Here is a 22,530-nt window from a genome sequence, read left to right on the forward strand (position 1 = left end):
GAGAAATAAGCCCATCCAATACCCAGAAAGTAGTGATATAAAGTATCTAATTAACAAATAATACATATATAACAGGAAGGTGCCATATTGTGCCAATGAAGGTACTATAAGGAGCCAGGATTATTGTGTCAAATAACAAATACCAAAAAACTACCACCAGTGGCCACAATCTACATAATAGTCAGGGCCGGATTAAGGTTGGTGGAGGCCCTGGGCAACAATTTTGTTGCTCCCCCCCCCCCCCCCCCCCCCCCCCCCCCCCCCCCCCCCCCCCCCCTCATTTTCTTCCTCCACAAATAAACCATACAGCAATCTATACATGTGGCTGATTATTGTAGGGGACTTAGCACCTTCCCCTCCCCACTCCTGGCTGTATGGCTCAGCATCCTCCTCTGTTCTGCATATGATGGTCCCTAGAGGCTGCAGTCCAGAGGAAGATGCCAGGCCCTAGAGACAGGATGTGGGAGGGGTGAGTAGGTATGTGGGTTACCCCCTGTATGTAGGATCCCTTGCTATGTCCTCCATATAGTAATATAGTATATGCCCTCGGCTCTGATATATGCCCCTGTAGTATATACCCCTGTTCTGATATATGCCCCCATTGTATATACCCCTGCTCTGATATATGCCCCTATAGTATATACCCCTGCTCTGATATATGCCCCTATAGTATATACCCCTGTTCTGATATATGCCCCTATAGTACATACCCCTGCTCTGATGTGCCAATACAAAACAAAACCTCATACTCACCTGATCTGGGCAGATGACAGGTCTTCTCTCTCCTGGCTCTTCTCTGTTCCTTCAGCCTGTCAGCCACTGTGACAGATCCTCCGCATGCTCCATGATGTCATACCCCTGCTGCAGAGATCAGGTTTCCTTGCTGAGGTCCTGCGCTGTCCTCTCCTCAGTGAGGGGCGAGGGGGGAGTGAGGACCTCGGCAGGAGACAGGCACCCGGAAGCTTGACAGGAATAATCCATTCAAAGACCCACCAGGGGGGGTCTGAGCCTGCCAGGAGGGAGATGCTTACACAGGATTAACCCTACACCCCCCTCCCTCCCTGGACAGCATGCAGTGTGGCCAGTACTGTGTCTAGGTAGGGTTTCCACATGCTTTTTGCGCATGGGACTGGCTCCCAGACACCACTTTCGGGTTTGGGCTGGTGGAGGCCCCCTATTGGTGGAGGCCCCTCGGCACGTGCCCCTGGTGCCCTCCCTTTAATCCGGCCCTGATAATAGTACCATACAGTCCCTAAATATTACCACTGGTGTCTACATATTAGTACAATACATGACCTAAATACTACCACCAGTGTCTATTTAAATGGAAACTGTAATGCGTCATGTGACCTTTGGGGGCACTGCAGGGAAAATTAACACTTGAAACAATGTTTCCTGTAGCAGACAGTACCCACACAAAGTGTTCAGCCAGTGCCGTAGTGTCCGACACTTACCACACACACAAAGACAGAAAGTGCCCCATAAACAATATTAGCAATAGAGTGCCCCCATAGAGTGTCCCCATAAACAATATTATCCATAGAGTGTCCCCATAAACAATATTAGCAATAGAGTGCCCCCATAGAGCGTCCCCATAAACAATGTTATCCATAGTGTTCCCCCATAAACAATATTACCCATAGAGTGTCCCCATAAACAATACTAGCCACAGAGTTCCCCATAAACAATACTAGCCACAGAGTGCCCCATAAACAATATTAGCAATAGATTGCCCCCATAGAGTGTCCCCATAAACAATATTAAACATAGAGTTCCCCCATAAACATTACTAACAATAGAGTGCCCCGTAAACAATACTAGCCATAGATTGCCACCATATACAATACTAGCCATAGCGTGCCCCCATAAACAATACTAGCCATAGAATGCACCCATGAATAATACTAGTCATACTTCGCCTATAAACAGTGCCAAGTAGACAGTGTCCGTGCGCAGTGTTTGACAGAAAGTGCACCTAAACACTGGCTAGAGAGTGTTCCAGTGCCAACCAGACAGTGCCCACATACAGTGTGCATCAGAAAGTGCCCCCTTACAGTGCCAGAGGGGTGGAGACATTTATAAAACAATATTTAAATCGCTGTATCAAATTAGACACCAGCGGCCATGGACTAAAGGCCAGAAATCTATGGTCAGTATAAAGGTTTCTGTAGTTCGGGTGGGGTTGCCTCCAAGGGCCCAGACAATGGCCGCCCCACCTTCATCTCCACTGTGACAGGTGATGAAATATAATTATCCGGCTAATGATTCCCTGAAGAACGGACAAGGTATGTGTCCTCGGACTATTGACTGTAACAACATACACAGAGTATCAATAGAGACAATCTAACGCCTCTGCGTCCGTGTGTGTCACCTTGTTATGGCTTTAAATAGACACTATGATGTGTATCACTACAGGACCGACACTGCTTAGTGACTCTATTGTCTGTAATAGTCAAGAAACATAGTTACATAGCTCCTCATTGTCTAGTGAAGTGTATTCAGTAGGGTGGCCTCTGGTTGCCTAGCAACATAGTCTTTGAGTCCTGGTGACCACCATTACATTACATGTAGATGCATGTAGTGACGTCTGTACTACAGTAGACTGCCTCTCTATGGGGCACAGACTATTCTGGGTCCTCTACAGTCTGATGAACTTTCCAATTCAGCACCACCCGCAGACTGTCTAGTGTATATGGGGGCTTCCTGAGTCTCCACTGACAGATGATGTTTATTTTCTCTTGTTTTCCTAGAGATGAGCTGTCTGGCATCGGCTTTTTTTTCTCTCCCCATTAAAGTTACATAGTTGTCCAGCTGAGCTTAGAGTGATTGTGTATTGGGGTATCGGAACAGGATCAGGAAAAATATAGGTCTATGCATTTCAGTCCCATTAAAGGGGCTCACCATATCCTGACCCTCATTCTCAGCCAAATTGTTTCTGTAACAACCATATACAACAAGCCCTCTCCACCTAGAAGCCATAAGCATCAGCCATCTCACCTGGCCTATGTGCACATAATGGCCAATGGCCCATTGCTGCTGACCATTCCAGACTGTGTGCACACTCACCCTACTGACAAGGAGAATGGAAAACCCCAATTGTCAATGTATTCTTACATTACATTTTCAGGAGGAATAGGAAAAACAACCAATAAGTCTAGGGCCAACTCTACAGACTGTGGTCAATGGTTTTGAGCCACAGCTGTAACGCCCGGAGTAGTGGATCCACTGGACCGGCACCAGCGATGGCACAAACCTCACCAGGGAGCGGAGTCTAAGGGGCCGCTGGTTTTCACCAGAGCCCGCCGCAAGGCGGGATGGACTTGCTGCGGCAGGCGACCCCCAGGTCGCTACCCCTGGCTTGGTTGCTGGTGTCGGCAGGCGAGGCGTGGCTGGAGATGGCACAGGCAATAGTCTGCAGATGAGAGAGCACGTGACAAGCTGGACACAGGAACAGGTGGAGTGACAGGGGAACAGGAACCAGGAACAGGGACTAGGGACCAGGTAACGGACAGGACTCAGGAACAGGGACTAGGGACCAGGTAACGGACAGGACACAGGAACAACAGGGAGCTGGGCCAAACGCTATGGGAAGCATGTAGAGGCTCCAACACTAAGGACAGGGCATGCTGGGATTTATAGGGGAGTGATTGGGTGCAACTACCAATTAGGAGCGCACTGCCCCTTTAAATCTGAGACAGCCGGCGCGCGCGCGCCCTAGGAGGCGGGGACGCGCGCGCCGGCCGGCACAGCGGGAGACAGGAGCGTGGAGAGGTGAGGCGCCCCCCGGGGCCGAGGTGACAGCAGCGCCGGGTCCCCGACTATGGACACCGGCTGCTGCATAGGGCAGGTAGCGGTCGCGGCGGCGGCCCGGAACGCGGGACGCCGCCGCGGCCGTAACAGTACCCCCCCCCTTTGGCCTCCCCCTCTTTCTTGCCTGCAAATGGCACAGGAAGCCACAAAGTCTTTGACATCTTGGGATAGGCTGGGCCACCAGTAGTGGCGAGAGATCCGTTGGCCGGTCTTACGGACTCCCGGGTGCCCGGCCTCCAACGAGGAATGTCCCCAGTTCAAAATACCTCTTCGAAGCGCAGGGTGAACATGAGTCTTTCCGGGGGGTACTCTCTGAAGAGTGGAGGTGACGACTGGTACTAGGCGATCAGGCGGTATAACGTGGCAAGGGACCTTCTGTAAGTTCTTCCGGTGGTGAGAGGACACGACCTTAGTCTTGGGTACGGGGAGAGGGTACAGCTCGGCAGAGAAGGCATCCGCCGAGTCTTGGTCTTCTGCCGGTAGGCCGGATAGAGGCTTGGCCGGGACAGGAAATGACATAATACACTTGGTCTGAGGTGACTTGAGACACTGGTGGGAACAGTCCTGACCCCAACTGAGAATCTCCCCGGTTCTCCAGTCCAGCTGAGGGGCATGTTCTTGTAGCCACGGGAGTCCCAGGAGGACCGCGGGGGAAGAATGGGGCAGGACGTAGAAGGATATCTCTTCTTGATGTGAAGGACCCACCTGGAGGACTAAAGATGCGGTCTGGTAGTACACACGGTCGGTAAGAATTTCGCCCGTGACCGAGGAGATAGTCAGGGGCCTGGCTAGTCGGGTCACGGGTAGCCGCCATCTTTGGACCAATGTTGCCGCAATAAAACTGCCTGCTGAGCCAGAATCGAGGAAGGCAGTAGTCTGATGATTTTGTCCTGAGGGAGTCCGGATGGAAACAGGCATAGACAGACTTGGAATGGTGGCATTCGCACCTAGGGACACCTGTCCCACCGGACCTAGGTGCGAGCGTCCTCCGGATGTTTGGGGACGTAGGGAACATCCCAGCCGGAAGTGATCGGAACCACCGCAATAGAGACAGAGATTCTGCTCCAGGCGCCGGATTCTTTCATCAGGCGTCAGGTGAGCCCGTTCCACCTGCATAGGAATCTCAGGAGAGGGCTGGGACATCGAAAGGTCAGGATTCTGGAAAACCGGCGCCAGCTGGGGGTGGCGACGGGAATGGGTTAGTAAATGTTCATGCCGAACCTCCTCCTCCCTCTCCGAAAAACGAGTATCAACTCGGGTGGCCAGTAGAATGAGTTCGTTCAGGGAGGTAGGCAGGTCTCGGGCAGCGAGCACGTCTCTCACTCGACTAGACAGGCCCTTCTTGAAGGTGGCCAACAGGGCGGCCTCGTTCCAGTCCAATTCAGCTGCCAGGGTGCGGAACTGGATGGCGTAGTCACCGACAGAGGAGCTGCCTTGAGAGAGGTTGAGGAGAGCAGTCTCGGCCGAAGAAGCACGGGCAGGTTCCTCAAAGACGGAGCGAAACTCGAATAGGAAGGCCCGGAGATTGGCAGCAACAGGATCATCACGGTCCCACAGTGGCGTGGCCCAGGCCAGGGCTCTACCCTCTAATAGGCTGATGATGAAAGCCACTTTAGAGCGCTCGGTGGAAAACTGACTACTCAAAAGTTCAATGTGCATGGTGCACTGAGTCAGGAATCCTCTGCACAACTTAGAGTCCCCAGAGTACTTGCTTGGGAGAGCCAGTCGGAGTGAAGAAGCAGCGTCAGGAGATGGTGTGCGCTGGGCAGTAGTCTGCTGCTGTAAGGCGGCAGTGAGTTGCTGGATCTGCTGTGACTGTTTCTGGATTTGTTGAGCCTGTTGCGCGACCACTCTGGCGACGTCACGGAGATCTGGCACCTCGCCGGGATCCATGGTTGGAGCCTACTGTAACGCCCGGAGTAGTGGATCCACTGGACCGGCACCAGCGATGGCACAAACCTCACCAGGGAGCGGAGTCTAAGGGGCCGCTGGTTTTCACCAGAGCCCGCCGCAAGGCGGGATGGACTTGCTGCGGCAGGCGACCCCCAGGTCGCTACCCCTGGCTTGGTTGCTGGTGTCGGCAGGCGAGGCGTGGCTGGAGATGGCACAGGCAATAGTCTGCAGATGAGAGAGCACGTGACAAGCTGGACACAGGAACAGGTGGAGTGACAGGGGAACAGGAACCAGGAACAGGGACTAGGGACCAGGTAACGGACAGGACTCAGGAACAGGGACTAGGGACCAGGTAACGGACAGGACACAGGAACAACAGGGAGCTGGGCCAAACGCTATGGGAAGCATGTAGAGGCTCCAACACTAAGGACAGGGCATGCTGGGATTTATAGGGGAGTGATTGGGTGCAACTACCAATTAGGAGCGCACTGCCCCTTTAAATCTGAGACAGCCGGCGCGCGCGCGCCCTAGGAGGCGGGGACGCGCGCGCCGGCTGGCACAGCGGGAGACAGGAGCGTGGAGAGGTGAGGCGCCCCCCGGGGCCGAGGTGACAGCAGCGCCGGGTCCCCGACTATGGACACCGGCTGCTGCATAGGGCAGGTAGCGGTCGCGGCGGCGGCCCGGAACGCGGGACGCCGCCGCGGCCGTAACAACAGCTTCTAAAGAACTGACTATATATTGGCTAAAGATGGCATCACCACATGGTCATAGTGACACCACTAGAGTCCAGGACTCCATCAGGGTACTTTCAACTTAGATGTCCCATAGCAAAATTAAAGTGGATCAAGCGTATAATCAGAAGCGTCCAGAAATGGGGATTCTGGCTTTTGTACTCTATCAAGACTTCTTAAAGGGGACCTGTCACCCTGGCTGCCGGGGTGAAGCCCGCCCAATTCCCTGGTGGACCCCCTTATACTTACCCCTTCCTCGAAGTCCCAGTCCCGGATCCCTTCCGTCATCGAGAAATCCCCGTCGGAAGCTCCATTCATTCTCTATGGGCGTTGGACTCATCTCTGGTGAGCACGTGCACGGCTTCCGACGAGGACTTCTCTGCCGCTGGACGTAGTCTGGGACCGGGACTTTGGGGGATAAGTATAAGGGGCTGCACCTGGGGGTCGGGCGGGCTTCACCCCAGCAGCCAGGGTGACAAGTCCCCTTTAAAGGTATTATCCAGCATTAGAAAGACATTGCCACTTTCTTCTAGAGACAGACCCTCTCTTGTCTCCAGTTTGAGTGGGGTTTTGCAACTCAGTTCCATTGGAACACAAACCACATCTGAACTGGAGACAATAGTTTTGCTGTCTCTGGAAGAAAGTGGCCATGTTTTCCCAAAACTGGAAAACCCCTTTAACTGCCCTCATGGTTAGACTAGACTAACTTGAGCCCACCACAGGAGATAAGACTAAGGGCCCACTAACTAGTTCCCTTCAAGGGCTGCTCCTGGTCTCTGCTGTAGCTGGTACCCATTTATATGTCAGGGCCGTGGTCCTTGGAGGTAAAAACCAGTGAGACTCTGAGTAACAATCCCTTCCCTGGTTCCTATGTTGTATACAAGATTTCTAACCACTCACTGTTGTAGATCTTATTCAGCAAATAGGAGAAGCTCAATACAAAGCCCCATTGTCTTATTATAAATGGGAGATGACTTCATTGTGCTGCTGATATATCAGTCCAGCTTGTCATATTCTCTGAGCACCAGATACCACAACATGACGGAATGTCCGCGCTACATAAACATCAGCTTCTCATAAGCTAAAATGACATTTTTTAAAAACGTGATAAATATTCAATAAATTAGAAAAAAAATATGTATTTGACCTTTTTTATATAGATGCATTGAATATTATACTTAGGCCTCATTTACACAATTTGGCTATGTTCACACTACGTATGAGACCGGCCGTTCCGTGACCCGGTCCGCATCAGAATGCGCCCGCATCAGAACCTCCCACAGCACACAATGAAGCAAGCAGCCGGAGCCGCTCGCTTCATTGTGTGAACTGACAGGTCAGTTATTTGCGGCCCCGTACAGGATCCCGGCCGGAGCGTATACGATGTGTATATGCTCCGGCTGGGATCCCATAGAAAATAGGCTATGTTACACACCGCACAAAGTATGCCCGTTGTTGCCGATGGCAACAACGTCCATACTTTTACTTTTGAACATTGTGTGAACATCGCCTTAGTGATTTTTAAGGTCCACATTTAGGTTCACCATTTTTGCTCCGTATTCTGTGAAAAATGGCAGTTCACCAAAAAAGTTTTCTTTCAAATCAACTGGTCCCAGCACGTGCTGGAGATTTGTAATTTACTTCTATTAAAAAATCTCAAGTCTTCCAGTACTTATCAGCTGCTGTATGTCCGGCATGAAGTGGTGTTTTCTTTCCAGTCTGACACAGTGCTCTCTGCTGCCACCTCTGTCCATGTCAGGAACTGTTCAGAGCAGTACAAATCTCCATAGAAAACCTTTCCTGCTTTCCAGACTGCAGGACATACAGTAGCTGCTAAGTACTGGAAGACTAGAGATTTTTTTTATTAGAAGTAAATTGCAAATCTCTGGCACTTGCTTGGGTCATCTGATTTGAAAGAAAAAAAATGCTGGTGAACAACCCCTTTAATTGCATCCGTAGTACATCCGCAACCACTAGAATTGTACAGTGGTAGTTAATAAAGTTGAACTGGTAAAAAAAAAAGTTAAATCAAGGGCACTAAGTTGATCTGCGACTGCAGATCCACAATCACAGACAACTTTTCGGAATGTGTGAATAAGGCCTTACAGTGGTGCTGGGGACCAAAATGTGCAATACGGTCCTCAACAATTACATGTCATGCCTGTGTGAGGTCACTGAGCATACCCAGAAGCTTTTCTCATTCATGTGAATAGGACAGGCCCTGTCTATTGTTGTCTATGTCCATGGGGCATGCTGTAAACTGTAAAATTTTATGTTTTTTTTAAATCACATTGAGCACTAAGGAGCCGATGACTATATATAAGGAGAGATATAGAAGATGCAAATAATTTGACGGCACTTCTTGATATATTGGAGACTATTACAGCGCAGAGCGAGGCCTTCCGGGCTCCTTCCTGTAGGTCTGCAGTTTGTTGTGGTAACCGCTTGTGGTTTGTGATTTATCGTGCAAGGGGCAGAATATCAGTCCGGTTTGTTTAGGTTCAGTGTAAACAGTTTATGTGTGAGCAGCTATGGGACCGGCGTCCTCAGGGGGAAGATGCTGTAATAACACAGGTTGCTCAACAAACCCCCACCCCCACCCCCACCCTAGGGAAACTACAGACTGTTGCAGCTTAACCCATTGCTACACTTCAGTCCTAGATGGCGGCAATAGAAATAAAGCACATATGTAGCCTGAAGCACCTGGAGGGCAGACAGTGGCCTAATGATGGCAGGTTCAGGGGGTGCCACCTTGGAGGGAAGAGGGAACCAGCCCTAGCATCGGTAGTTATGGTAATCCACTGCACAAGGCCCAGGTCACCAGGCAAGTGCCGATCTGAACTATATAAGTGTCCTCAGGACTGCTAACAATTATAGCAGCACAGAGAGACATTGGCCTGAGATGTCAGTGGTACAGTGACAACCTCAGTGTCCTGGCTAAGTGCCCCCACAGAGGTGTAGTCTTCTTCTGTGCCCCCACACAGGTGTAGTCTTCTTCTGTGCCCCCACAGAGGTGTAGTCTTCTTCTGTGCCCCCACACAGGTATAGTCTTCTTCTGTGCCCCCACACAGGTATAGTCTTCTTTTGTGCCCCCACACAGGTATAGTCTTCTTCTGTGCCCCCACACAGGTATAGTCTTCTTCTGTGCCCCCACACAGGTGTAGTCTTCTTCTGTGCCCCCACACAGGTGTAGTCTTCTTCTGTGCCCCCACACAGGTGTAGTCTTCTTCTGTGCCCCCACACAGGTGTAGTCTTCTTCTGTGCCCCCACACAGGTATAGTCTTCTTCTGTGCCCCCACACAGGTATAGTCTTCTTTTGTGCCCCCACACAGGTATAGTCTTCTTCTGTGCCCCCACACAGGTATAGTCTTCTTCTGTGCCCCCACACAGGTGTAGTCTTCTTCTGTGCCCCCACACAGGTGTAGTCTTCTGTGCCCCCACACAGGTATAGCCTTCTGTGCCCCCACACAGGTGTAGTCTTTTGTGCCCCCACACAGGTATAGTCTTCTTCTGTGCCCCCACACAGGTATAGTCTTCTTCTGTGCCTTCACACAAGTATAGTCTTCTTCTGTGCCCCCACACAGGTATTGTCAGGACTGTATCTTTGCGGAGCATTATGCGCCCCTCGGCTCATGCTGTGCGGCCGAGAAGGCGCTGATTTTCTTGCATTCTGTTTCTGTGTTTTGTTTTGTAGTTTGTGAACAGTGGTTATTTGCTCACCTTGAGAGACACACCCGACTTCACCTGCTGAGTTCTGTCTGGCCATGTCTGGGTTAATCTGTGTTTTGGTTCTGCTGTGACTGACAGGTCTTCCTGCCAGTGATCTGGTTTGTTCTCAGCTGTCTGTGCTTGGAGATCAGGGGGATGGTTCAATGATGTTCTGGATCAGAACCCTGGCCTCCTATATAACTTCCTCAGTCTGGGATATCATTGCTGGTTATTGACTAATAGTGCGTTTACACAGACAGATTTATCTGACAGATCTTTGAAGCCAAAACCAGGAACAGACTATAAACAGGGATCAGGTCATAAAGGAAAGACTGGGATCTATCCCCTTTTCAAATCCATTCCTAGCCTTGGCTTCCAAAATCTGTCAGATAAATCTTTCTGTGTAAACGCACCCTTAGTTTCTGCCTGCTTGAGTTTCTGCTATTATCTGTCGTTTCTCTGACCCTTCTGCCTTGTGTTCTGACCTTCCTTGCTAGCCGCCTGCCCCTGACCATATTGCTTGTTTTTTGACTCTGCTTATTGGATTGTGATTTTGTACTTTTGCTGCCCGATTGTTGTGACCCGGACTGTCGACTATTCTTCATTGTGTTTTGTCTGTCTGTCTTGTCTTTGTGTCCCACCTAGCCAGTGCAGGGACTGCCGCCCAGTTGCTCGCCGCCATCTTAGGGCGGATTGTGGCAAGTAGGTAGAGGACAGTGGGCGGGGCTGAGCTTAGGGCTCACTGTCTTGTCTTGTCCTGCTGTCCGGTTCCTAACAGGTATAGTCTTCTTCTGTGCCCCCATATAGTAATAAGCTTCATCCTCTCCTCCCGGTTAATACTGCCAACTTTGCACCAACAAAAATAAGGTATAAAACACTGTGAAACTCACCTGTCTCTATTTCCACACCAAGGTGCTTTGGTCCTCTTTCTGCTGTTCTGGGCTTGGTGCAGGCAGTGCTGTACAGTGACATCTGAATGTTGCCTGCAGCGGCCTGCTTACAGTAGGAAGAGGACCAAGCAACTTGAATATAGAAACGGTAAGGGAAAACATTTTTATTTTATCTAGTTTCTCTATTGGTTGTTGGCACAAAAGGGCAAAAGGGAGTGTAACTAAGAGAACAAAGGGTTGTGGGTGGAAGAAATCTTCATGACGGTCCAGGCCAGATGGAGAAGAAAACGGAAAGTCAATGTTTTGAATCAGAGAAGGCGTCACCTGTGGTCATTGTATGTTACTGCACTGTGATCACTGGTATGGCCTGTATATGGCTGGATCTACCACTTTATGGTCATTGTATGGGGGTAATAGTGGTCTTAGTACAGCGGTTTGTATTTATTATCAGTATGGTGGTATTATTCAGTCACTCTGGCGGTATTGTATGCTTCTTGTACTGTGGTATTATTGGTAGGGATGGAGGGATGTATGTGGCGTGGTTATGGGGATCGGTCTGGTACTACTCCCCCATCATCTGCTCATACTATGAGCAGATGATGAGAGGAGTAATACTGTGTGTATGTGTCCCACACACCGAGCAATGAGGGAGGGGGGAGGTAGTTAGATGTATGGGCACCTCTCTCCCTCCCTGCTTGGTGCCATCTATCTCCCTCTCTCCCGGTGTGAGCCTGGTCCCTCTCTGCCCTGTGTCCCTGTGATACATTACATACAGTTGTATATGCAATACAGTTCCATAGACTTCTTTATATAGTGCGCCCCCTGCTGGACACTCCATAGGAATTACAACTGATTCGTGACGTCACAGTTTTTTACAGAATCTGAACCCTGTCTGATCTACTAAATTGAGGGAAATAGCACTATATGTGCATTTCCCATAATTAATGTACATTAGGAATTTGTCTAACTTTCCTTATGTAATAACATATAAAAAATATGTTTTGGCCAGAGTTGTCCTTTAAATATTACATATATGTAAGACATGTAATATAGCAGGGGTTGTCACCCTCCTTCTTCTTTTATCTCACTACACGACTGGGCCCTCCAGGCTCTAGACTGCAGAATGGCTTGTCTGCCTAGTTATGTGACACTGTGACACATTCTTTTTTCCTAAGATTAGAAAAACATAGCTGAAACAGTGCCACTCTCATCCTCAGTTTGGGTGCGGTATTGCAGCCCAGTTCCTCAGCAGTGAATAGAGCTATAATACCATTCATATCCTGAGGTCACCTGTGGCGCTGTTTTTAGAAGAACGCAGCTATGTTTTTTTTAATTCTGGATAACCCCATTAACTAAGCCTATATTTCACTCTGAGCTGTTTGACAATAGGGTCTTTCATAGGGACCTCTTTGTCTAATGCGCCTAACAGTGAAACCAGAGGCTGATGAAATCTTAAAGTTTCCAGGAATCCATCTATTCAGAATTGATTTGTTATTGCGACAACTTGCGGGTTACAGTACGACCACATTAAATGCAACGCAGCGATTTTTGGCCGCCCTATGTATATATGTGTATATAGTTTTGTGTCGCTAGCCACTCCCCCCCCCCATCCTATTTCTGGACATGGAAGGGTTAATAACTTTTGCCATAGTTGACTGCAATCCATTGCCATAGGTGACATAACAGTAGAACCTGCTCATTCACATTTAGTCAGCGCAGAAACAATGGTCGCCGGGCAGCCGTCTCCACCAGCCATAGAAGCTTCTGTCGAGACATTGCTTTTGTTCCTGGCCCTGACGGACTGGTTTCCTGGGAAGGTGACCTGAGTACACAGCACTCATACAAGTTTCTAGAAACATCTCCCTGGCACAAGGTCAGGGGTGTAACATCAACGTCCTGGGATCCGGTGCCAAAATCTGCAAGCGGCCCTCACCTACCATGTGCCAGCCATAATAGTGGAGACCTCTGGGCCCCTACAAGGGCCCAGGTGTCACTGCTACCTCCCGCCCCTATATCTACTACCTTATATAGGATCTTAATTGCGCTCCACCAGGTCATATATCAAAGCAGTGTTTTGTGGACCATTTATATGAATATGGCTGCCCCAGTACTGCACCAAAACTGCGCCCCCTGGTGGAGGGGAGATCAATATATTTTTCCTGAGTATAATATAATCAGGCTTTCTGATAAGTAAGTGATTCTACGGAATAATTCTTTACTGTTTCTATGGAAAACCTCACTCCGGTGCTGGAAAGTAATGCTGCTCTTGTGGTTGTCACTGTGGTCGCAGATTGACTTGCAATAGGGAAAAGATACCAAAAAAGAGCTAAAAGATCAAAAAATAGAATGAAAACCACAAGTAAGATTCAGCACTGCAACATGGTTTCCATTAGGCAGGTGAGGCATGAGACCCCACAAATCTAATGTTAGCGGTACTATACATTGTGCATCATCTATAGAGCTATGTAGCCACACAATGGTGGCATTATTGAGCATTATGCAGTGGTATTGAGCACTATCAGGGAGATTTATGAAAGGGTGTAAATATACACCTGGTGTAAACTGCCCACAGCAACCAATCACAGCTCAGCTTATATTTAACCAAAGCTGAAAGCTGAGCTGTGCTGTGTGTGACTGTATAGCGGTATTATTTCAGCTCTCTGGTGGTATATAGTATGTGGGCACTGTGTGTTGGCAATATTATAGCACTGTATAGAAGTATCGTGTGTGGTTGCATTATTTGAACAATGCTGGTATTACTTGACAAATGTATGGCAGTAAATTGGAACCCTGTATGGTTGCATTATTTGGGCACTGTATGGAGGTATTATTTATGCACTGTATGATGGTTTTATTTCAGCGCAGTATGGTTGTATTAGTGGAGCACTGTATAGTGATATTATTTGAGCACTGTATTATATTAGCCGCATGAGGCGATATTATATGTGCACTATGTGGTGGTGGTGGTATTATTATTTCATCAATGTGTATTATATTATATGGAGATGGGCGGGGGTCAGACCCCACACAATCTCCTTAATTTTTCCTAACATACTGCTTTAAGCATTGTCAGTGATAAAATTGAGCACTATATGGCGTTATTTACATTGTATGCTATAACTGTTTAGTTATGATACAGGGTATAATTTTGCAGCATATGGCGGTGGCGGCACAGTGTACCATTACATAGCAACTCTATGGTACTGTTATATGGCTAATGTATGGTACTGTTATATGGCCAATGTATGGTATTGTTATATGGCACTGCTATATTGCTAATGTGTGGTATTGTTATGTGGTACTGTTATATGGCTAATGTATGGTATTATTTTATGGCTAATGTATGGTACTGTTATGTGGTACTGTTATATGGCTAATGTATGGTACTGTTATATGGCTAATGTATGGTACTGTCATATGGCTAATGTATGGTACTGTTATATGGCTAATGTATGGTACTGTCATATGGCTAATGTATGGTACTGTTTTATGGCTAATGTATAGTACTGTTATATGGCTAATGTATGGTACAGTTATATGGTTAATGTATGGTACTGTTATATGATACTGTTGTATGGCTAATGTTTGGTACTGTTATATGGCTAATGTATAGTACTGTTATATGGCTAATGTATGGTAATGTTATATGGTACTGTTATATGGTAGTGTTATATGGTTAATGTATGGTACTGTTGTATGGCTAATGTATAGTATTGTCATATGGCTAATGTATGGTACTGTTATATGGGTAATGTATGGTACTGTTATATGGTTAATGTATGGCACTGTTATATGGGTAATGTGTGGTACTGTTATATGGGTAATGTGTGGTACTGTTATATGGGTAATGTGTGGTACTGTTATATGGCTAATGTATGGTACTGTTATATGGCTAATGTATGGTACTGTTATATGGCTAATGTATGGTACTGTTATATGGGTAATGTATGGTATTTTTATGTGGTACTGTTATATGGCTAATGTATGGTACTGTTATATGGGTAATGTATGGTATTTTTATGTGGTACTGTTATATGACTAATGTATGGTACTGTTATATGGTAGTGTTATATGGCTAATGTATGGTACTGTTATTTAGACACAATAATGACGGATTAAACTACTATGGAGTGGTAATAGCAGCATTTGGGTAAAGTACCAGACAACATATAACAGACCCTGATGGGCACTGTGGCTGGCATGCCAGCTGTCTCATCTCCCCGTATGGCATCACAGGCTATAGATGTAGACTGGAGTAATGTCAGAGATTTGCTATCACTGCTCTGCACTCTGCATTCCTACCATGTTATCACTGTGTAATACAAACAGGCCACACCTCAGGGCTGCTGCTCCTCCAGGGCACACCATCATCTTCTATAGCGTGCTCCGACCTTATGTAAATAAAGCTTTACCATTGTATAATGTATCACACACTTTCTATTCCACATTCTCAGCGGTCTCCATTTCTTAATATCTCTGCTGTCAGTAAACGTGAACCTTCTCACATCCAAGGCTGGACACCTGCTGAGAACTTTTTATTACTCACAGCTTAGTGTTTGCTACAATTGCATCCAGTTTAGATAGCGACCCACCCTGATACATCTTATGCTGTGTTTACACTGAGAGATTTATCTGACAGATCTTTAAAGCCAAAGCCAGAAACAGACTATAAACAGGGATCAGGTCATAAAGGAAAGACTGGGATCTATCCTCTTTTCAAATCCATTCCTGGCTTTGGCTTCCAAAATCTGTCAGATGAATCTCTCTGTGTAAACGCACCCTTACCTGTGCTGATACATTGTAACAAACCATCAGGCCAACAGATTTGCTGTTCTAATGGTGCGTTTACACAGAGAGATTTATCTGACAGAGTTTGGAAGCCAAAGCCAGGAATGGATTTAAAAAGAGGATAGATCCCAGTCTTTCCTTTATGACCTGATCCCTGTTTATAGTCTGTTCCTGGCTTTGGCTTCAAAGATCTGTCAGATAAATCTGTCTGTGTAAACGCACCATTTTACAGAGGATTGTCCAGAGCAGGGGTAGGGAACCTCGGCTCTCCAGCTGTTGCAAAACTACAACTCCCTACAACGCCTGGACTGTAATTATTTGGCTAAAGCTTTGGCTGTCCGGGCATGATGGGAGTTGTAGTTTTGCAACAGCTGGAGAACCAAAGTTCCCTACCCCTGCTCTAGACTCTCTATTGTAGAAACCTTTAGGTGTGAGATGTATTGGATCTATACAGGGATTCCCATTCACTGACAGCAATCAGTTAGAAAGTGGGGGAGGGCTCCTGCAGCATTTAGTTGCCTTACAGACAGGCAGAGATTGGGTAGAGTCATGCCTGATCTCCTTAGACATAGAGAAAAGAATACTTCATACATATATTTCTCAGCGTTTTGAAGTCAAGGATTATTTCCTTCTAATAGTCAAAGGGGTGTGGCGTATGCAAATGAGTCATAATGTGAGCGGTTTTGTGGGCGTTATTTGGTGCAGGGTTTCAAATTTCCTTTGCGTGGGGAGCAACGTGTTGGAAGGTTTGCAGCAACAACAGGATCCAAGGAGTTGAGGAGTTTAAAGGAGCATTCGCAAGGATTTTATTTTTCTTTTTTACCTTTGTGAATTTTTGACATTAAGGCCCCGTTCCCACTGAACAAAACTAGCGGAACATGTTCATTCTTCAGCGCGGACAGAGCAGGAGCGCGCACCTCCCATAGACTCCCATTATGAGCGGGAGGCTAACGACATTCCGCGGCGGACAATTCCGCCACGGAATGCAGTTAGCCTCCCGCTTATAATGGGAGTCTATGGGAGGTGCGCGCTCCTACTCTGTCCGCGCTGAAGAATGAACATGTTCCGCTAGTTTTGCTCAGTGGGAACGGGGCCTAAGGGGAGATTTATCAAACATGATATAAAGTAAAAATGGCTCAGTTGCCCCTAGCAACCAATCAGATTCCACCTTTCATTTTCCAGAGAGTGTGTGAGGAATGAAAGGTGGAATCTGGTTGGTTGCTAGGGGTGACTGAGCCAGCTGCACTTTACACCATGTTTGATAAATCTCCCCCTAAGTGTTCCTATACCATGAAAGATCATCTAATCTCTCTACTCTCCACTTGTGGATGCATGGGAATCTAAATGGGTTCTCCAGGATTAGAAAAACACATCTGCTTCCTTCTAAAAACAGCGTCACCCCAGGTTGTAGATGTTACTACAGCTCGACTCCATTCATTTCTATAGAGCTTAGCTGCAATTACACACACAAACTGAGGACAAGTGTGGTGCTGTTTCCAATAGAAAGAAGCTACTAAGGCTAAGAGACTACGGTGCCATTATAGCCATAGTCAGCTAGTGGTCAGGATTATAGGAGCAGGGAGCGCTGGGTTATATGAGACCTGTATAGAGATGGGAACAGACCCAAGAACCTGTAATATCCTATTGTGAGACGGTGTCTTGTATCCTCCGCACATCAGGGAGGTATAAGGTGGCCAAGGACGATAGATGGAGGAGGGGAGGATATATAGATCTCTATTGGATTGGATTGCTGCCACCATATTGTGATTTTAGCGGAGAAACAATTGTGTGATATGGGAGATGCAGCGGACTCCTATACAAGCCACATTGCGCTCTTGTTTTGTTCATCCTTTTCCACCTCCTGCACCAGCCAGTGTCAGACTGGGGTATCTGGGGCCCACCAGAGGTAATGATCCTGGGGGTCCACCAATGAAGAACCAGTAAGAAACAACATATCAGTCAGTGTTAGTGCAGGTTCTAAAGTTGGTGGCCCACCGGAGGATTCTCCGGTCCTCCGGTGGGCCAGTCCGACACTGGCCCCAGGTAAACATTATAGGCGCCCGAAGATACCAACATGCTATTGCTTTCTCCCTCCATGCTTTACACTGCAGCTCTGCCTATCGCTGAGGGAGCCTGCAGCGGCCACTTCAGGTTAGATGTGGTATTACACATACAAATTATTGCCACTCATGTAATGTTAACCTGAGCTGCTCTGGTTTATATAGATTATACCCTAGCAGGGGATGCCGCTCTATGACCGCCATGTGACCTTATAGGAAATATAGACAGGGATTGTCCAGAGTAATTGCATGTGATTTATAACGTGACGCTTCCCCTTTAAATATATGTTTCTTCTGTAACCTCTGGAGCATTTGGCTCTGTATAACCTCCACTTCCTCTATTATAAAGCTCTTTCCAGGAATGCAGCGGTCACACCCCGGATCACTCGGCTTACGTAATAGCATCTCTTGTGTAAGGAGTCCTCCGGTTTGTGTCTTCAGGAGAGATGCCAATGTTTCGGGTGACACTAGTATGGCTGCCATTATAGTCCCCACATGTTGCATCCATAGGCAGATCAGGTGCTTGGGAAAGCTGGGTTACAACCAGTAAGGCTTACAGATCCTACAGGGATCATCTCATAGGATACTCAGCCTTCTGAATGACCTGTCACTTATACATCATAACCTTATCACTGCCTATCTAGACTGTGTGTTAATCAGGGACATGAGAAAGTTGGGTAACAATCAATAAGGCCAAAAGGACAGAGACTATAATCGGCTAAACCAACTCCATGAACTGTGAAACAGCCTAGATACGTAGTAGTAGGTTCCCTGTACACGTCAGGACTTTACTAGGCTGATTTGCCCTTCAGGAGTCCGGGAAAGTTGTGTGACAGCAATATTAAAGATCCTGCACAATCGTATAACTAATATCTATTGTTACTTAGTCCTACATTCCCCACTCCTGTATTACTGTGTTGTCTAAGCTGCCAATCAGGAGCCAGGCCGCCCAGGTATGATGGGAATTGAGGTTTTAACAGCTTGTATAACAGCCGGAGGGCCGCTATATAAGGTTAGACCCCCCCCCCCTACACACACACACTTAAAAAGCCAAGTATTGCTTCAGTAGGTACAGGCAGAACTCGAAGAACCTGTTATATTACCAGTCTATATATTACTAGGTTGTATAATACCAGTCTGTATATTACCGGTCTATATATTACTAGGTTGTATAATACCAGTCTGTATATTACCAGTTTGTATAATACCAGTCCGTACATTACCAGTCTGTTTATAACCAGTCTATATATTACTAGTCTGTATATAACCAGTCTATATTACTAGTCTGTATACTACCAGTCTATATAATACCAGTCTGTATATTACCAGTCTGTATATAACCAGTCTATATAATACTAGTCTGTATATTACCAGTCTATATAATACCAGTCTATATATTACTAGTCTGTATATAAACAGTCTATATAATACCAGTCTATATATTACTAGTCTGTATATTACCAGTCTGTATTACCAGTCTATATTACTAGTCTGTATATTACCAGTCTATATTACTAGTCTGTATATTACCAGTCTATATATTACCAGTCTGTATATTACCAGTCTATATATTACCAGTCTGTATATTACCAGTCTATATTACTAGTCTATATATTACTAGTCTTTATTACTAGTCTGTATATTACCAGTCCGTATTACTAGTCTGTATATTACCAGTCTGTATTACTAGTCTGTATATTACCAGTCTGTATATTACCAGTCCGTATTACTAGTCTGTATATTACCAGTCTGTATATTACTAGTCTATATATTACTAGTCTTTATTACTAGTCTGTATATTACCAGTCTGTATATTACCAGTCTATATTACTAGTCTATATATTACTAGTCTTTATTACTAGTCTGTATATTACCAGTCTGTATATTACCAGTCTATATTACTAGTCTATATATTACTAGTCTTTATTACTAGTCTGTATATTACCAGTTGATATATCACCAGTCTGTATATTATACCTTTCATGCACCTGAGAGTATTTACTCTATCTGACCCTACTCTTCTTTTTATTTCTGGATATCCTCAGGAAGCTGACCCCACCCAGCCTCCATACTAACCACCGCTGTATCTCCTGTATGATCTGTGCGAACCTGCATAATAGGAGAACGACAAGGACTCCTTAAAGGGGCAATAATTCTAAAGTGTATTTGCTTTTCATATGCAATGCTGTGATATAGAGCTATTGTCCCCTGTTATCAGCCCTTCCAAGCTGACAGATGATCTGCCAAATATTTGAAGCCAAAGCCAGGAACAGACTATAAACAGAGAACAGGTCATAAAGGAAAGCCTGAGATTTCTCCTTTTTCAAATCCATTCCTGGCTTTGGCTTCAAATCTTTGGCAGATAACCTGTCAGATAATCTTTCTGTGTAAATGGACCCTTAAGCCCCTATTCCACGGGGCGACTACGAGGAGCAAAGAAGCTGTCAGCGCTCGTTTGCTCCTCGTTCCCCACTTACTGCCGCCGCTATTACACGTGGGGGGGGGGGGAAGCTGCCCAGGTGATCGCTGATCGTCTGGGCAGCCCATAGCATATAGCAGCTGTCTGGTCCGGTGTGATCAGGGGCGGATTAACTTTTTTTACATAGGCCCTGGGCTGTTTACCAAGCCTAGGCCCCCCACCCTACTGTAACTATATCTTTAGTCTTTCTCCTCCATAGTGCAGACTGCACAGGACCTGCGGTGACATCATAGTCACATGATAAGGTCCTTCAGCATGTTCTTTAATGTTACTGAGACAATACACCACTGAAAGTATACGTCTGTTGGGTGGCCATGGGCCCCCCCAGAGCTCAGGGCGCTGGGCTAACGCCCAAAACGGACCTCTTATAATCTGCTACTGGGTGTGATAGATTTTCAATGACTGACCCTATTGTTCACAGAGAGATAAGCTGGTGGCGGAGTTGTCTGGCAGCGGCTTACTCCTTATTCCATGGCTTGACCCTTTGACCATGTCCAAAGTCCATGTGTATGTTGAGGACTGGAATGATATCTGCCAATGGGCCGACAGTTATTAAAGGTGTATGCCCTCTTTAGGTCATGTTCACACAGTGTAGGGGACAAGGATGTCCTGGAAAGTTCCAGGCAAGTGACAGATTTACACAATGTGTCATTCATTGTGTTTGACACCCACACCCGGGACTGCCTGGTTACTGCTCAGGTACTGATAAAGAAAGGAAGGCGTAGCTGCCTCAGTACACACCCCGGGCTGGGTGGCCGAGCCGTAGGTTTGGGCTACGAGTATATAGCTGGCTGAGGGAAGGCGAAAAGGGAGAGCTCTCTGAGAAGGGTAAGGTAATAACATAATCTATAGAAATATATACATTCAGATGTAGCAGAGTTCAGTTTGTTACTGAACATTTTAGGGCGAGAGTGTTTGGACGTCCTGATCGCTCTCTAGTCTAAAGGTAACGCCACAGGTATGTTCACAGTTATGTAAAGTCATAGATGGGACACTGTGACAGCACCATGGCAAACTCAGCTCTGCTACACCTCTATATTAAAGAAGAGGACAATCTACATAGACTTATACACAGATGTAGCAGAGCTGAATTCATACTTCAGCTTTTTGATTGTCACAGCTTGAAAGGTGTTTCTGCAGTCCTGTGTAAAAACATAAATATTGTGCTATCACTATGACAAACTCAGCTCTGCTACACCTTTATATAACAGTATACCAAGGACAGAGACCATTCCAGAGCGAAGCTTTGGCTGTCCTGGCATGATGATGGGAATTGTAGTTTTGCAATAGCTGGAGGACCGAAGGTTCCCCATCCCTGTTTTAAGAGTCTTGCTCTTGCCCATCCTCTTCTTCTTCTTCCTCTTCTTCTTCTCAGGAGCCATCACCTCCTTCTTCTTCTTCTTCAGGGCTCTACCACCTCCCTTTCCCAGATCTCTGAGTGGCATATATGCATCTTATATAAATCACATAAAATTTACAGATTTGCCATTCAGGTGCGTGACAACCCACATGATGGCCACACTGGTTGTCACCCAGCTTTCCCAGATCTGAGTGATATATTTGCATTGTATAGAATGCTTATAGACTGTAGGGGCATTAGAGCCTGGTGGTGGGGTTAGTGTCATAGACACAGGTCTATGGGGGTTTTCTGATCGACCTGATCTCCAGGATTTACCTGTTTAGCCGCTCTGCCATTCCTTTTATGAACAGTACGGTTGGGCTTTCATTCAGTTTCTGTTTCATGCAGCTGTGGCAAACTGCATCAGGATCCACAATTTATTGGACTCAATTAACATAAGGTATATAGCAGTATTATTTAAGAACTGTATGGCTCTTTTATAGGATCAGTGTATAGCGGCATTATTCATGCATTATGTATGGCGGTGTGTTTTGGGTACTGCACAGTACAGCTTTTATTGCTTGGACACTGGATGAGCTAATTGTTTTGCAGCGGTATAACATAGCTATTAGTGCAATGTATGACGGTATTATATAGGCACAGTACAGTTTGGTTGATTCTTTAAACCTTGTATAGCACCACTGTTTTCACATTGTTGCTGCACTGTATGATACTGTTATCAGAACACTATATGACACTGTTATTCAATTTCTGTACGATAGTATTATCTTGGCAGTACACTATCTTTTTTTATAGAGTATAGTTTTTTTTA

At 46.5% G+C, this 22,530-nt stretch overlaps 1 protein-coding gene across 3 annotated transcripts in view; it reads left to right on the forward strand.

The window, feature by feature from the left end:
• PAQR8 (progestin and adipoQ receptor family member 8) overlaps positions 1 to 22,530 on the forward strand; it is a 41,513-nt gene that overhangs the window by 13,629 nt on the left and 5,354 nt on the right. The window contains exon 1 of one of the 3 annotated variants that reach the window (XM_069975958.1): positions 17,184 to 17,224. The exons of 1 other annotated variant lie outside the window; for it this stretch is intronic. The gene's annotated coding sequence lies outside the window, so the exon portion shown is untranslated. Of the gene's footprint in view, positions 1 to 17,183; positions 17,225 to 21,109; positions 21,188 to 22,530 lie in introns of those variants that run through there. One more of the 3 variants, XM_069975957.1, reaches the window with a different exon arrangement.

This window comes from Dendropsophus ebraccatus, chromosome 6 (genome assembly GCF_027789765.1).
Source record: "Dendropsophus ebraccatus isolate aDenEbr1 chromosome 6, aDenEbr1.pat, whole genome shotgun sequence".
Taxonomy (NCBI): domain Eukaryota; kingdom Metazoa; phylum Chordata; class Amphibia; order Anura; family Hylidae; genus Dendropsophus; species Dendropsophus ebraccatus.